This window comes from Solea solea, chromosome 15, assembly GCF_958295425.1.
Source record: "Solea solea chromosome 15, fSolSol10.1, whole genome shotgun sequence".
NCBI classification, from domain to species: domain Eukaryota; kingdom Metazoa; phylum Chordata; class Actinopteri; order Pleuronectiformes; family Soleidae; genus Solea; species Solea solea.
The window spans coordinates 16,290,765-16,306,135 of record NC_081148.1 but is presented as its reverse complement, the minus strand read 5'-3'; the positions used below and the strand labels follow the sequence as shown (position 1 = coordinate 16,306,135).

General features: G+C 39.5%; 1 protein-coding gene across 4 annotated transcripts in view; it reads left to right on the top strand.

The window, feature by feature from the left end:
• The window catches only part of LOC131473599 (lutropin-choriogonadotropic hormone receptor-like), a 112,850-nt gene that overhangs the window by 61,693 nt on the left and 35,786 nt on the right, over nt 1–15,371 (top strand). For 3 of the 4 annotated variants that reach the window (XM_058650893.1, XM_058650892.1, XM_058650890.1), the window contains one exon: nt 2,066–2,163. The exons of the other annotated variant lie outside the window; for it this stretch is intronic. The gene's annotated coding sequence lies outside the window, so the exon portion shown is untranslated. The remainder of the gene's footprint in view (nt 1–2,065; nt 2,164–15,371) is intronic. 4 annotated transcript variants of the gene reach the window in all.

The window sequence follows — 15,371 nt, the reverse complement described above, 5'->3', positions numbered from 1 at the left end:
GTAAACGGCAAGTCTCACTCCATTCAGGTTGCATTCACAACTACCTGGCAAGGATCTACTTAACATTAAGGACTACACACATCCATCTATCCATCCATCCATCCGTCTTCTACCGCTTTATTCTCCACATGAGACTGTACACATAATATCATGTTGAAATATTGCACAGATACAAATTGGTTACCGTACAGATATGCATCTGGTCAAGTGGGAGCAGAGCTGGTTGAGCAGACTTACAGCAACGGGAAATAATGGCGTGCCATATCTACCCATCAGACACTTGGGGATCAGTCTGAAACTGAAGGAGCTTTGCAGTGTTGTGATGGTGTCTTACAGGGAGTGGTACTAGTTTCCCTTAAGACATAACAGCCCAGTTTTGATTCTCCTCTCTCACACACCCATTTTCATGGGTCTGGTGTTTTTTCTGAGTCTGTCCAGCCTCTTCCAGTCTACTGTAGAGACGCTGATGCTCCTGCAGACCACTTCAAAGAAAGTGGCTGATGACACCACAGGGACATAGAAGTCTCCAAAAGACCTCTGTCTTCCCTTCAGATAAAGCCTGCTCTGAATCTTTTTGTGTACTGAAGTAGCATAATCAGTCCAGTCCAATTTATTGTCAAAACACACATAAGATCTCAAAGTCCATTTTCTGGATGTTATCTGGTGGTGGGATGAATGTCTACACTTGCATGTATCCACCACCGGTCCCTTTGTGCATGCATTTCTGGCTAAGGTTTGTTTGCTTTGTTGTTATTGTTCAAGGAGTTTTTCCTTGTCTTCACAGGGAGCTTGGGATGGGTCATAAGCTATTGCTGCTGTGAGTCTGCAAAACCCTTTGAGACACAATGAATGTGATTCATGGGTAAAATAAATTTGACCTGACTTGCTTTGCTATTATCAGAGAATAAAGGTCTGCATCCCCCTGCTCCTTGGACTGCTTCCAGCCTACACAGGCGTCGAAATATCATATAAAAAATGCAGTACATTTATTCCTGTTATACAGTTATGCCAAGACCAAATGTGACATTTTCTTTGAAAACCATTTGTCACTGTCACAACGTATTACAATCAATGTATGACCTACCAGGACTTTTTATGCCACATTTAACTCATTTGATTATTTGTGACTGTTGTTGTTTTTATTATTATTATTGTTATTATTAGAATAGGTAATCTATAGTCATTATTGTTAAGCACAGCATCATTTGTCATAGTGTTCTCGTTGTCATTTCCTGATTTCATTCTCAGAATAAGGCTAGGAGCTGGAATAATAGTTTATATGCCGTTAGAGGAGATTTGACGGTGTCTCCCTTGCCTACATTTAATCTATTTGTCGGTTAAAATGCCCATGACCCAAGTGACAAATAACCTGCATTCATTGTTATTATTGATAATATTTGAATTTGCAGTGCAATGAGAGCACATTTTCACTCTCTTGACCTCTTGTGTTGGGCTGTTAAGTGCATTTATAGAGGCTTGTATGTTGTGTAACGTCCCTGTTTGTTGTACTTAATTCTCTTTGGTTTGCTTTTGTTTCTCAGAAAAAAAGTCAATGTGTCTGAACCTGCTGTATCCAGCTAGGTTTTATGTGTACGTAGGAGTAGAGAAACCATATTCATGATTGATGACTTCCCAGGCAATAAAAGGTAAAACTGAAAAAGTGTACATGTCTTGTGGCTATACAGCAGCAGAGACTATTGAGACCACTGTTGGCAGGAAGTAGCTCTGCTCATTGCATCACTCCGTCTATGATAGCTGCAATTATAAGTCATCAGTGAAAAGGGCAGATAATGAACATTCTTTTGACTCTCAGCTTTATCCTTGAGATTAGTGATTCTGATATACTTTTCATATCTCCATGTCATTGTCATCTTAATTCATGAAACGGTAAATGTGATCCACAGTGCATTTGAAAGTCGTGTGTGTTCCTGTTTTCAATGTGTTCCATATATACTGTACACATATAAAATGTACCCACTGAATTGCTGACTGCTCAGAGACCTACGTCTCCAGTGTCTCCATGAACTAATGTGTTTACTAAGCACACAGCTCTGACTCTCCCCAGTGCAATGAGGCCACAGCAAGGGCTCGACCAACATTGCCTCTTAAGCTTCCATGCTGTCCTTTCTTCAGTCCAGTGGTTCTGAGAAGCAGAGGGAGAAGGTAAGGAGTTGCACTAATGAATTAACTGTCCAATTATAGATACCGCAGTTGCACAGACATCCCCTTTTTCTGTTGAATTTCCACACTGCAGATTACCTGGATTTGTCTGTTTACCTCCTTCCGCCTCTCCAGATAACAGGAGCACACTGTGACAAGTTTGGTCAATCTGGCTGTTATTCAAAGAAAATGACACAGAAATAACATCACTGTCAAAATAAAAAACTCATCTTCTCCGATGTTACACATGGGTTGGCTAGGATTTCAAAGACTGACACTTCTGTAATCGTGAATGTCACAATTCCGTATGTATGTTCTCATTTTATTTTATCTACAGGTGTTTTGACTGCGTCTGTGTGGAGGCTGCTGAATTTCACACCACAGCAGCTTGTCTTCATATTTGTCTCAATAACTCCTTTTAAGTACCTGCTGCTTTGTTGTTTTCCTCTCGTTATAGGCAAATTACTGCTCTCTCTTTGTTTAGTATGAAATAGTGAATGCAGATCAGCAAACAGCCGCGGGCCCCTACCCACCTCAGCCCGCAGTCTGTCTTCCTGTCAATCATATATAATTGGATCAACAACAGACAATCTATGAAATCTTTCAGGGACAATGCTAAATCAAATGGACACAAACACACTTATTACACTCTGGAGTGTCCATATACAGACACGTCGTGCACACCAATACACGGAGAAGGTGTTCTGCTTTTATATCACAACACATCAGAGGAGGAAATAGCTGCAATAACTGCAAACCTAACAGAAAATGCCATACATATTGATCAGAGGTGACTGGATAAATGCGCCAATATTGTCACTTGCAGGGAAGGTCAGTGTCTCTGGCAGTCAATGGAGCAGTGGGCAGTGAAATGAGCTTCCCCTGTTTGAAAGACCAGCAAGCACCACTGATATTGATGGCTCTCAAAGTGTAATAAACCTAAAATGCAAGTGCCCGTCAATAAAAGCACACGGAAGTCTCAAACTGACAAATAGTAAGTGAATTCTGACTTAAAGACTTGTGTGTAAACATAACAAAGAGAGCTTTTGTGAAGCGGCGGCAGGTGAATCATCCCACTAAAAGAACTTCACAGCTGCAAACCGAAGAGATTTCTTGCAGGCGCATAATACACATAATTTACAATGCGTGGTTTCTTTGAGGGGGAAAAGTGAGAATTGTCATAATAATAATTTTTATGGCAAAATAAAGGTGGGGAAGTAGGTGTGGGGAAAGTTGAATTGCAATATACAGTATCTAAAAGATTTAAAAAATAAATTGTTCTCTCCCCAAGAATTGTGAGCTTGGTGAATAGAAACAGCTAAAAGTAGCAGTTACCAACTGACCTCATGTGTTGGTTCTGTTGATCAGTGTTGTCTGCAGGGTTTTGAAAAGACATGTTCCAATTTAATTTGAAGCAATATTCATTTGAAAGCTCACATTAAATGTGCTATGTCCTGTTTTGAGAGGCTCTATTCATTTTGGCCCAGAATTAGTTGTTTTTTTTAACGGCAACATGGAGTAGGCAACGCATTACGAGAAAATGATAATAATTATAGTTCTAATAATAGATTTTAGACTTACTGTTCCATTCAATTTTGCTAAATGTCAGACTGACTAACATGCAATGGAAGTGATTTTGGAAATATGACACGTGGGTTAGTGTCTCAAGGGAATGCATTATTCAATTTTTATTTAAGTAGGAAAAGAAAATCCCAATACTACCCAATAAATCCAAATCCTTATTTCCACCAAGTGGTACAGAGCTGATCAGCCATGGTGTGACAGTACACCCTGATTTGTCTTGGCTTTCCACCGTGGGGTGTTTGGATCATACTATATGTAAATTATGTAGCTGTGTATTTATTATGCTGCTGCATTTACGCAGCTACGTCAGCTACGTAGATTGTGTGACATCACACCGGAGCAAACACAGGGGTGCCAATAAATTCCAATAAGAGGACAAGGACACAACACAGTAAACAAAGAGCAACAATTGAGGACGTCCAGCATTCCGTGTTCCTTTCTTCTTGGCATGTGGCTGTTTGTCACAAGTAGACAAGCTTTGTTTGAGAAAAGGCTGCAGGCTACACCGAGTGATGACTCTGTCGACAAATCAATGGACTGCAGTGTTTCTTGCTCCAGACCAAATCAAAAACTAGCTCTTGGTATCCAAATCAAAAACTACAGCCACAGTGTATGTAAACCCTGGGAAGCATGTGTCTGCCAGCGCTTTATTATTGTCATTTGTACTGAAATATATCAAGCAAAATAGTCACTTTCACCAATTTGAGTCCATGAACGACATGCTAAACAAAATACGTTCAGTTTTTTTAGCACAGTGTTGCTTTAAAAACACAATGTTTGTGTCTGAAGGCATTAGAATGCTTTAAGGATGCAGTAAAACAGGGCCAGATGCTAACCCGTTTTTAGGTACACACAGCACCATATATCTTCCTGAACAACATCAAGGAGGCATATTCTACCCCTAGCTTTCATTCCTCTAGGTCTATTTTTAAGTGAAGAGTTTCCATGGTAACCTGAGGTGCAGGTACTGCTTGTTGAAAGTGATTTTTGAGGTCTAGCCACAGTTTTGGAATTGAATATAATAAGAAAGAGCCAAAAACAACACCCTATAGTTTAGCTTCATGTTCAGTCTTGACATGAAAGAGCAATGTTTGAACTGGCGAAGACGTAGATAAATATAACTTGCTTGTCAGATGCAGGTTTAGATTTTTTTGCAGCCTTTGTAACTAAACCGTTACATGTGGGACATATTAATAAATATGATGTGCGTGAGGCAGAAACTGGAAAATAAATATTGATATTCAGCTGTTGAGGTGCAGGAATGCAGAGCACCATGTCTTTCTCCCCCGAAGTCTTCAACATGAAAGAAATGATGATTCAGCTGTCGAGCTGCATTTTTTTTTTTGAGACTTGTGACTGTGCTGCAAAACAAGCTGCATTGATTATATTGACTGACAGAAGCAGCAGTGATTGGGTGAAATTAATAGTTGTTTGGGTTATTCAATAATCAAATGAAAAGCCCCTACATTACAGTCTTTTACTTTTATACTTTTATATGGAGGTCAATTTAATTGTAACATGTACATTTTAAGTCAATTTCACAGTCTTGTAATATAATGAATTAAAGGTTACATTGCAATCTTAACACTCAGTACGTTTACAGTTTAATCGAGCTAAGGTCATAGTCCGACTAAGACAAACAATCAGACAACTTGCCCAGTCCAGACTATACATACAGGGGGAGAAAATCAGTTTATTAATAGGTCTGAGTCTGCCTCCATAGAGTGTATCTCTATGTAGCTTATCTCTCTATAAGCTAGTGTGTATTGCATTTTTGGTATTGTTTGGTGCATGTGCAGAACACCAAGTCTGACTCCAGTCTGACTAAGCGTATGTAGGAGTAATCGGACTATGAATTGCATTATTCATGTATGTTAGTCCGACTAAGATTAGCTAACATGTTTACATGACATTAGGAAAACTGAATTATTGTCTTAGTCTGACTGAATTTGGACTTGTAACGTCCACGTAAACGCACTGACTGTTGTAACTCTACTTCACTATATCCTCCACTCATCGTTTATGGGTCTGCACTGTTTGGTGAATTTCTTTGATCCTGCAGGAGACTGTCTCAAATATGGCTGTAGGAAGGTTTGATCAGATTTGAAAAGGTATCAAAGACCTTATACTAAGACATCTTCCAACTTCTGACAGGTCTCCAGCATGTATTAGCTCAAGGTGTCTGGATCACACCTGCACTTTGAACATTTTTCATCCAGTCCTGGATATAATTTGTATTTTTGTTAGACTGAGGAAGTCTATAATAGTATAAATAATGTGAGCATTGTCTATCAAAAGTGCTTTTTGCCCTGTTGTCACTGTTGTTTGTTGTGCTATATAGAGACAAGCTGAATTATTACAAATAAGGAGGCTTTTATAATTGGTTCAGCCTGACGTAATATTCCATCCAGCTATTCTGTGGGGTCATGGTGATGGAGAAAAATAGACAAATCTATGCACCTGAACAAACTGGATTGCAAAAATGTCACATTGTGTCTGTAATTACATGTAAGGCATAAAACAGCCTTTCCTGGAAATTCCCTTAATAATTATGATGAATGAACAACAGTTAAACACAGACAAACCCCAGATACATGCTGTGTCTGTTACGTTTTATGTGTTCCATTACGTGACGTGTCCCACTACATGTTTGGATCTAAATAGGAATCAATGCACAGCGAAATTAGGCAGTGTGACTTCAATAAAGCTCCAGTGGCCTTTGAAGCTATTTGACTGTAATGCAGGCAGACAAAGATGATGCATGAGCAGTTCAATGGTGCATGTGAGGGATTGTAATGGTCCAGGAATAGAAACAAATCTGTTTATCTGCAGCTACAGTATTACTAAAATAAAAGCCAGGTTGTTATTGTGATAATGTGAATGATCCTTCCACAGCATTTTGGTAACTCCAAAGCTCTACCAGAAGCTTTTACAATGACTTAGGATGAAATGTACGGTTTGGTGTATATAGTTGAGGGTTTTATTGGCAGACATGTCAGTGTACTATCACTTAAACTAAAAATCATTTGTTGTTTTTTTGTAGATTTAGAATACGCTTTTTAGATGTACTTGACTTGACCAAGTGTCTTACAGGACTATGATCTTAAGTTTTGTGGGTGGGTAAGTGTGAAATACTAAATTTGTAAATTATACATGTTCTGTTTGTTTGCACACACCGCAGCTTTATTCTGTGCACATTATCTACAGTATAAGCAAAAATACTGTGTACAATGTAGTCAGTACTTGCATCGTTATATATTTAGTGAAAGAGCATTATGCGCCATGGCCATTGTTTAGTGTTGTGGTGCCTCTTGTGTTGCTAATCTGGCCAGCTGCTAAATCTCTGATTGTTCTGCTGCAGTGAATCAGTCAGTTTACAGGTATAGATTTCTGTTTTGTTCACTTTGGGGTAATCTTATCGTCTCTCTTCTTCTTTTCTTTCGTTTCCCTGCTTGTCTCCTCCACTCCCCGCCAACCTCACAAAGGCTGGAGTATTAATCAGAAGAAGTATGTCTCCCCATTCCCTCCTAATAAGTAGAGAGTGAATGCATGGCTGCCTCCATCACAAATAGCAATGAGACCTTAGACTCCATTACCACGGGCCTGTTAATTCATAAAGCGGGTTTCTTCTGACTGCCCCCACCACCACCCCCCAGAGGTCTCTGCTTTCACATGCCCTCTTCCCTAATTCTTTTTGATTCATTATGTATTTCTACACATTTACCCTCTCATTTCATTGTCATATTTAAGGCAGAAGAACTTGGTTTTTCCTCAGGAGTGCCTCCACACCAAACTACAGTATGTCTTGCTTCATAATTCAACAGCACGTACAAGATATTTGTGGACATGCATGAATGATATTTTTAGAAGTAAGCTCCCCCTGATTTCCGTTCATGTGCTAAGCTAACTGACTGCTGGTGGGGGCGTTCTGTTTGGGTTAAGTATATTTAACCTGGGATTTAAGGTGGGTTTTTTTCTTCCACATATATATGCTTTTTGCATGGAAAAAAAGGATTCAAAACACTTTTAATCCGTTACCTTGAATTATGTGTTCAAGGACATTACTTGAACAAAAACCATGAACTTAATGTGTGTCTTAATATTATTTAAAAATATATATATAATTTTGCTCTGTCAGCAAACCAAGGCTCTTTAGTTTTCCTTGTGCTGTTGAACTGGCCACTCTTAACACAATTATATCTGCTACCTGCAGCCTGTGGCCATCGCCTTCCTGCTTTCAGTGACATAGATTGAAGGCCCCAGTAATATTTGGAGAGCTCATTTAGACTCTGCGTGGCACATGAAATTGCCATTGACTGCAATCTTGCAAGCTCTCGGTGGCCTCACATCGACAGAGCTTGTTAAAACTGCACCATGAATAAGTCCTGGGATAGGAACACATGCCTCTGGGGACTCCGAGATGGCTAACAAGCACATTAGGTATGGCAACTATGTAGTGTATATTGTTTACACCCGCACTCAAGGCACACATGCACACGGACTCGCACTCACACATTCACCTGAAACCGAAATATATAGTCATGAAGAGCAGTGAGTAAAATTAGCTTGTTAAGCAAAACATTTCACACTGGCTGCAGCCTCCAAGTTAAGGATTGCATACGGTCCAAGTGCCAACAAAAGATCAGGTAGTCAGGATAATGATTGTAAAGTGGTTTTCAGGTAACAATAAGCTGTCAGCTGTTGCAATAAGGGCTGTTCATCTTGTCTGATAGTCTATACCAAAGGAAAATCTTGTTCATACTGCTTCCCCTCTATACTTGTAGTCCTCTGTGCTCCTCCTCTGCACTCTGGTGCATTGCCAGAAAATCAGATTTCTTGCATGGGCAACTTTTCTCCTACTGTGAGATTATTTCAATGAAAAATAAACAGTCCTCCCCCGCAAGGCATGGTCGCAGGCCAAATGATCTACTCAGAGAATGCGACTTTAAAAATGAATAATGCATATATTCACTGTTGTGTCCTACAAGAAAGGGGAGAATTATCTGTCTTGCTGCCAATCTGGAATGTGTTGAACCATCAAGAAATTCAATAATACATGTTATTTGTAATGCAGCTGAGATGGAACTACAGTAAATGTGCAGTTTGAGCAGAGGACACAAAAGCGGCAGAGCTGGACAAAGTTTATGAACTTAGTCCTGCAGGTTTTGTGTGCCTGTCCCTGTGAAATATCTTTTCTTAAAAGACGATCTTATATTGTATATAATTAGTCAAACTCTATCAACATATGTTTTAAGGGTGCAGACATTTTTATTTAGGGGTAATAGATGCTTTAAATAAAAAACCGTACATGCGAGTGAACGCTGAGAAGCTGCAGCTTCAGAAAACCACATGCCCTCGTACCTTATGCTCCTTGATTCTTCATAGATTGTTCAAACTCGCACGTTCACTCTTCTCATTTCAATTTGGGGCAGAAGAACATGATTTCCCACTTCATAATTCAGCAACATACAAGCAACGAGTTATTTCTGGACGGGCAAGAATAACAGAGCAGCGATCATGACACTTTGAGAGCTTCTACCTGTTAATGGGTGTGTGTAAATGGAGGAAGACAAACATTATTCTGCACCATTTGTCTTTGAACTTGTCTTTTTTTTTTTTAAACTCATGGTGCCTGATTTTTTTTTTTTTGTAATTCGAGGTAAAGTGTGGACTTACTTTTCTATTTCGAGTCAACGTTCTCGCGTTACAAGATTATTCTTCATCCCTGACTCCTGGATCCATGGTGTTTTTAATTAGTGTCGGCGTGCTTACATATGTATACTTGCAACTCAAATACTCCCTGTAGGAATTTTATTCATCAACATCTGCCCTCACTCCTGTGTTAATTAAATACACTCTGAAACGATCAACAAGCCAGTTATATTGTCCAATCAAACCCCAGGTGATGGTGTTGTTTTGTGTTTGTAAGACTTTTTTAAAATTCCTCACAGAAAAATCCCTTCGAGACACAGCTCTTTCTCTTGATGCTACAGAGTAACTACAAATTGAACTGTTAACCGTCTTTGCTTTTCTTTTATCGTGCTCCCATAACATTTGCAGGTTGCCTTAAAAAAAATATTGCCTTGAGTAATGGAACTCAAACATCTTGGGTACCAGCCCAGCTAGTCTATTTGCCTGGCACTGGCACTCTGTTCTTTTCCCATTAATCCCTATTCAATTTTTGGCAGGTGAGGATAATTTGGCACAGCCACAGTTTGAATGGCAACACGAGGGAGAAAGCAGGGGAACAAATTATCGTCACAAGCCATCACAAGGAGTCAGCCCTGGGATCGTCACACTGCCAGTGACATGTACATCCCAGTATTAAAAAGCAAGCTTAAAAATCCAATGTGAGTATTATCTAATCAAGTCCAATTCTTTAAATTTTCCATATATGTATACATAAAGATTAAGTCGTGTTAATGAATAGCGATCATTCCCTGTGAAGATGCTTTACAGAGAAAAAAATCATTTCTAATGGCCTGACTGCCACAGATAAGCAGGGGTGGTCTGCATCTTCATCCTCATTGTCTCAACCACCGTCTCATTTTCTCATTCATATCTGCCATCTTTAAGCCACTCAGTTTTTATTCAGCTTGCTTGCATCTTCAATTAATTCTACTGTCCGGATTGTGCACGAGGGGAAGCTGATTTTTGGAGCTTGAGTTTGCGCTGATTGCGAATGGAGAGAACAAGAGGTTGATGCATGGGAAACATAACAGCAGAGTTGCAGCAGTTCTCCCTCTTCTCTGTGAGGGAGCACATCTGGAGCCCCTCCATGTGCCCTGGGGGCGTCGCTAAAAGGAGCTCCACTCACTGCCTCTGTCAGAAGGAGTGAGTGGAGAGAGAGCATGTAAGACAATGAGAAGATAGTTCAGAGGCTTGGCTCGCAGGCTCTGATTTGTACTGTTAAGCAGCTGTTCAGTTGGTTGCGCAGCTTCGTGTTTTGTAAGCCCTCAAAGAGAGACTGTATCATGTGTCTAAATAGCTCACAGACATGCTGTATCCATGTTGATCTGCTGCTTTATATTCCAAAATACTGAAACAGTTACATGAGGATATAATTGTTTGCTATTTAATCACTCAATGCATGTTAAAAGTCCGATTTTAGTCGGACTAAGATAATAATGTGGTTGTCTTCATGTCATGTAACCATCTTAGTCGGACTAACATACCTGGATAATGTGATTCATAGTCAGATTACTCCTGCATGTACGTATATGCTTTATCGGATTGAAGTTGGATTTAGCATTCTGGGCATGCACCAGAATTTCCTCCCTGGTCTTTGAGAAGACTATAGGTGGTGGCGGCGGTGGCGGCGGTGGCGGCTTCTTTCTTCGGACAACACAGCAACCACAAGAGCCATGTTCGATCTAATTTGTATCACAATTAACACAGCAGGTACGAAACATACAGAACCACAGCACAATCCATCTCGCCCTTCACTGTTTGTTTTTCTGTGACGTAAAGTTCAACAGGATACTGATTCAATACGCGCTAGCTTATGGAGAGATACAGCACCACCTACGGAGGCGGAGTCAGACGTACATAGCCCATAAATCTATTATCTCCTCCGCATGTATACACCTGTTGCCTGTCTTAGTTCGATTTAACTGTGCATGTTAACGTCGTGAGTGAGCTCCACATCCTGCAGTTCCATCCCTTACCCGTTGACATCAGTATACAACAGTAATCGCTACAAATTTGCACATTTTCGGTAAAGATAACAACACAATGTCAAAGTCGTTTTTGTGCCTGTGAAAAAATGTTCAAAGGGACTGAGCAGCAAGTGAGAATGGTGTGAGTGAGGTTATGGAGGCAGGGTGCAGGCAGAAATAGCACCAGGCTCAGGGCTTGTATAACGTCTTGTGTCTGCAAGATGTGATGTGGAAAAGAGGTCTTTTTAGAGGAACAGAGGATGATGCCTCATTTGGATGCAGTTAATTAGAAAGGTTGATTGATTTGATGGCACAAGCAAGGCGGGACAGCAAAGTGCACTGGTCTGTGAAGGAGTCCATGCTCAGGTCGATATTTACGCCTTCCAGGGAAGCTTTAATAACAACATTAAAGGCTCTGTGTAGAAGCTGCATCTCCCCCTTTTGTTTGTGTTTTGTCTATTCATGATTAGAGGAATCCTTTCTGAAAATGTTTCTTTTTGCTCTCACCATGATTCTGCTGCAGAAAGAAAACTGGTGAAACACTGTGGTGACTTTGGTTTACAGTAGACACTCATATCAAAGAGAATTGATTTTTATTCAAGAGACAGAGATAAGCCATTTTAATGAAATGCTGTTTATGCCACATAGTTGTTTGTGGGGATATGAAGCTCTTCTGATGATGATACACTTCATGCTTCATCTATTTATCACTTTGGGATGAGCCATGTGTATTGAAGCCAGATTCCTGTGGAGTCATGGTGCTCCAAATCTATACATTATTTTCTTTAGTCTGTGACAATTTAATTCCATCTACCCCTCTTTTCATTTACATACTAGGTCTGCAGCCATCTGTGAGTCTCTCTAATCATCTCTGATCTGTGATAGCTGGTTGTTACAGGAACAGATTAAGAAGTACATTAAATATGAAATAATAAATGATATCATTGAACTCAGATTTCAAGTTCGTCTCTGCTAAAAGTTGAGCGAAAGATGAATGATCAACCCCTCTGAGAAAATGCTGCAGCCCTTGGGGTTATCAGTATTTCCAAACATAGCTGCCAGCAACCCTAAAGGACTGGTGAAATAATTGACACTAAGATACCAGAAAAAGAAGTAACTGAGCGCGCTTGTTTTTTTACTGTGGGCAGAAACAGCCTTACTTCACCTGTCTTAATTACAATGCATGACAATTTTAACATTGAATACACTGCAATTAAGCATTTACATTGAAAAGTAACTAAAACAAGTGAATTATTGAAAGATCTCATGTAACATAGATCATATAATGACCAAAAATATGACTGCAAAAAGCAAACTGTGACCAGCCCAATTGTGAATTGTGAGCATCTTAATATCCCCACATCTGTCAGGTAGATGGATTATCTTGGCAAAATGTGGACTAAAACACATTTGTGAACAATATTTAAAAAGGAGAAGGGGAAAAAAAAGCCTCTTGAGTGCTGAGCAAGTCTTCTATCTTTTATTGTATAGCTCATGGAAAATGATATATGACATTTCCCCATTTTACGAGAACGACCAAATGATAAAGGAAAAGTCTTCTGCATTGTCGTGAAATAGTGTAAAACAAGTTAACTTTGCAATTATCACCATGGGGGGAGGGTTATGGCTTCATTATGTTCATTATGAACACAGAATAATCTGGTCAGCCCTTTAACTCAGTCTGTCTCCTCACTGTTGACATTTTGTACATAAAGGTTTTCACAGCCGTAAATCAAACATAGAGACATAGATTCTGTCTCGCTCTCCTTCTCCCGATCTCGCTCTCACTCACACATGCACGCACGGACAATCAAACAGTGAAAGTCAATCATTTTCATCTGACATCCAAATTAAAACTAAACGTCCCTCAGAGGATTGTATTAGCAGAGTGTTGTGTATTTATGACAGCTTCATCACTGTCGTGTGTAATGCAGACCAGGCCACAGGGACACTATTATTTACCCCAAAACCATAACCAACTATTCTGTCTTATAAATCATCCCTCAGTCTGGTCTTTTTTTCTTTCCTGCTACTCTGTGTCTGGTGGTTTATTAGTACTTGTACCCTTCATGCTTGTCATCATCCATGCACCTTGTCATGCCAAATTGATTTCGCTTTGTTGCTTTTGGGCGTCTACTCGCTGACAATGTTCAAAACTACTGTGCAGATGCCGTGCTTGTGTGTGCGGTTAGTGTCGCGGCCCAAATTTCTGACTTTGATCCTGCTGCACTCGTGCTCCATGAAGTCAATTTGAACACATTTCTGTAACCGTCTGTCATTGATGTTGTCAATGAAGTGTTGTATTCATGTATTTATCTTTAAAACTGTACGCAAAATGTATTTTAATCCCGTACACTCCTTTTATTTGGGTACATATTCAAATTCATAAATAGAAAAGCGCATTACTCATATTTTTAAAACATTGTTTAATACATTATATTTCCAAGACATAAATTAATGATCTTGTTATTACTCATCATGTCAGGTTCGAATAAATATTGGTTGATAGTTTGTGAGTAACATTCATTTTCATTCAAGAGGCAACTTTTGTTTACTTTTAAGTACAGTTAAACTTTCAGACAGATGCCATATGGGATCATAAAAGGATTCTGCTGCGATTTGATCAAGAGGTGAAATATCCTTCACATGAATCTCTAAACAACGCAATGTTTACCCGACCATTCAATCTGATCAATGTCAGCAATCGTTAATGAGGATGCAAACTCAGTGTCTATTTCTTGAGCAAACCATTCAATTTCACTTTATTTCTACAGCGTGACATTGCTCTTTTAACGCAGAGGTTACAGGTTTGAAGCAGATGCTGCTGCTGCTGCTGTTTAAACCAAAACAAATAATCTCATCTTTTATTAATTCATAAAAGAAAATGCATTCTCAAACTCTGTTTTGACTTTTGTCATTTCTGTTATGTCATCTGGGATTTAAAAAAACAAACAAAAACTTTGGGTACGGACCTTTAATTCATATAGTTTATTTTTATTATATATGTGCTTATACAGTATTTAGTTATATTGCTTTATAAATGAAGTGGCCCTGAAGTCATTCTGCTCTCCTTCTCCTCCGCAGCTTTGTTTATCTCTTGATTCTTCAGGCAGGTGAGAGCTAACATCAGCTTTGAGAACAAGAATTGATGAGATATTGGCATTCTGTAAAGGCGTGCATGTTGAGTGGCTGCTTATTTCTTGATGCTGCCTGTGACCTTTGGAGTCAATCAGAGAAGAATATGGAGAGGCCTACATGATGCTTTGGGATGTATTGACTGCTTTCAGCAGATGGTAAGAGCCATTCCGAAGTCCCAGTGGAAGCCGAGAGTCCCTACACCACCCTTTGTTCCCTGGCACACTCCAGCACATACACACTTAAGTGCTGATGCAACAAAATCAATCTTGCTGTGACAGTGCTTCCCCCAGCAGCTGGAGGCCTGAATTTATTGGCCTACATTAGGATCTGACCCAACACCTTTCCCTCAGAGGAGATGGGAAATAATACAATTTAGAAAGCAAACATCAGACACAAATTTCAGCACAATGAAAAAAAAATCCATTAAACAATTTAAATTGCTCACTAATGAGTGAGCATGTCCCTCAAATTCCCATACACCACTTTTAACCCTAACTGCTAAACAGCGGGGCTGATCATAGCCAGACAAGTCTACTCATTCAACAGGATATCATGAATGGTTCATTCAAATAACTTTTTATATTCACACATTCCTGTTAAACAAAACTATTACATTTGATGGGGTTCTATTTATATCTGTAGATACAGAAAGCTGCTAATATATCAGATAGAACATGAAAGCTATAGAATGAACTATATCTAACTGGGTAAAAGATTTGTATTAATGCTTGAAATCACTTTTCAAAGATATAATCAACGGTTCTTCTTCTTCTTTCGGCTTCTCCCTTTAAGGATTGTCTCCCTCCAACTTGTCCTGTCTCTTGTCCCTTG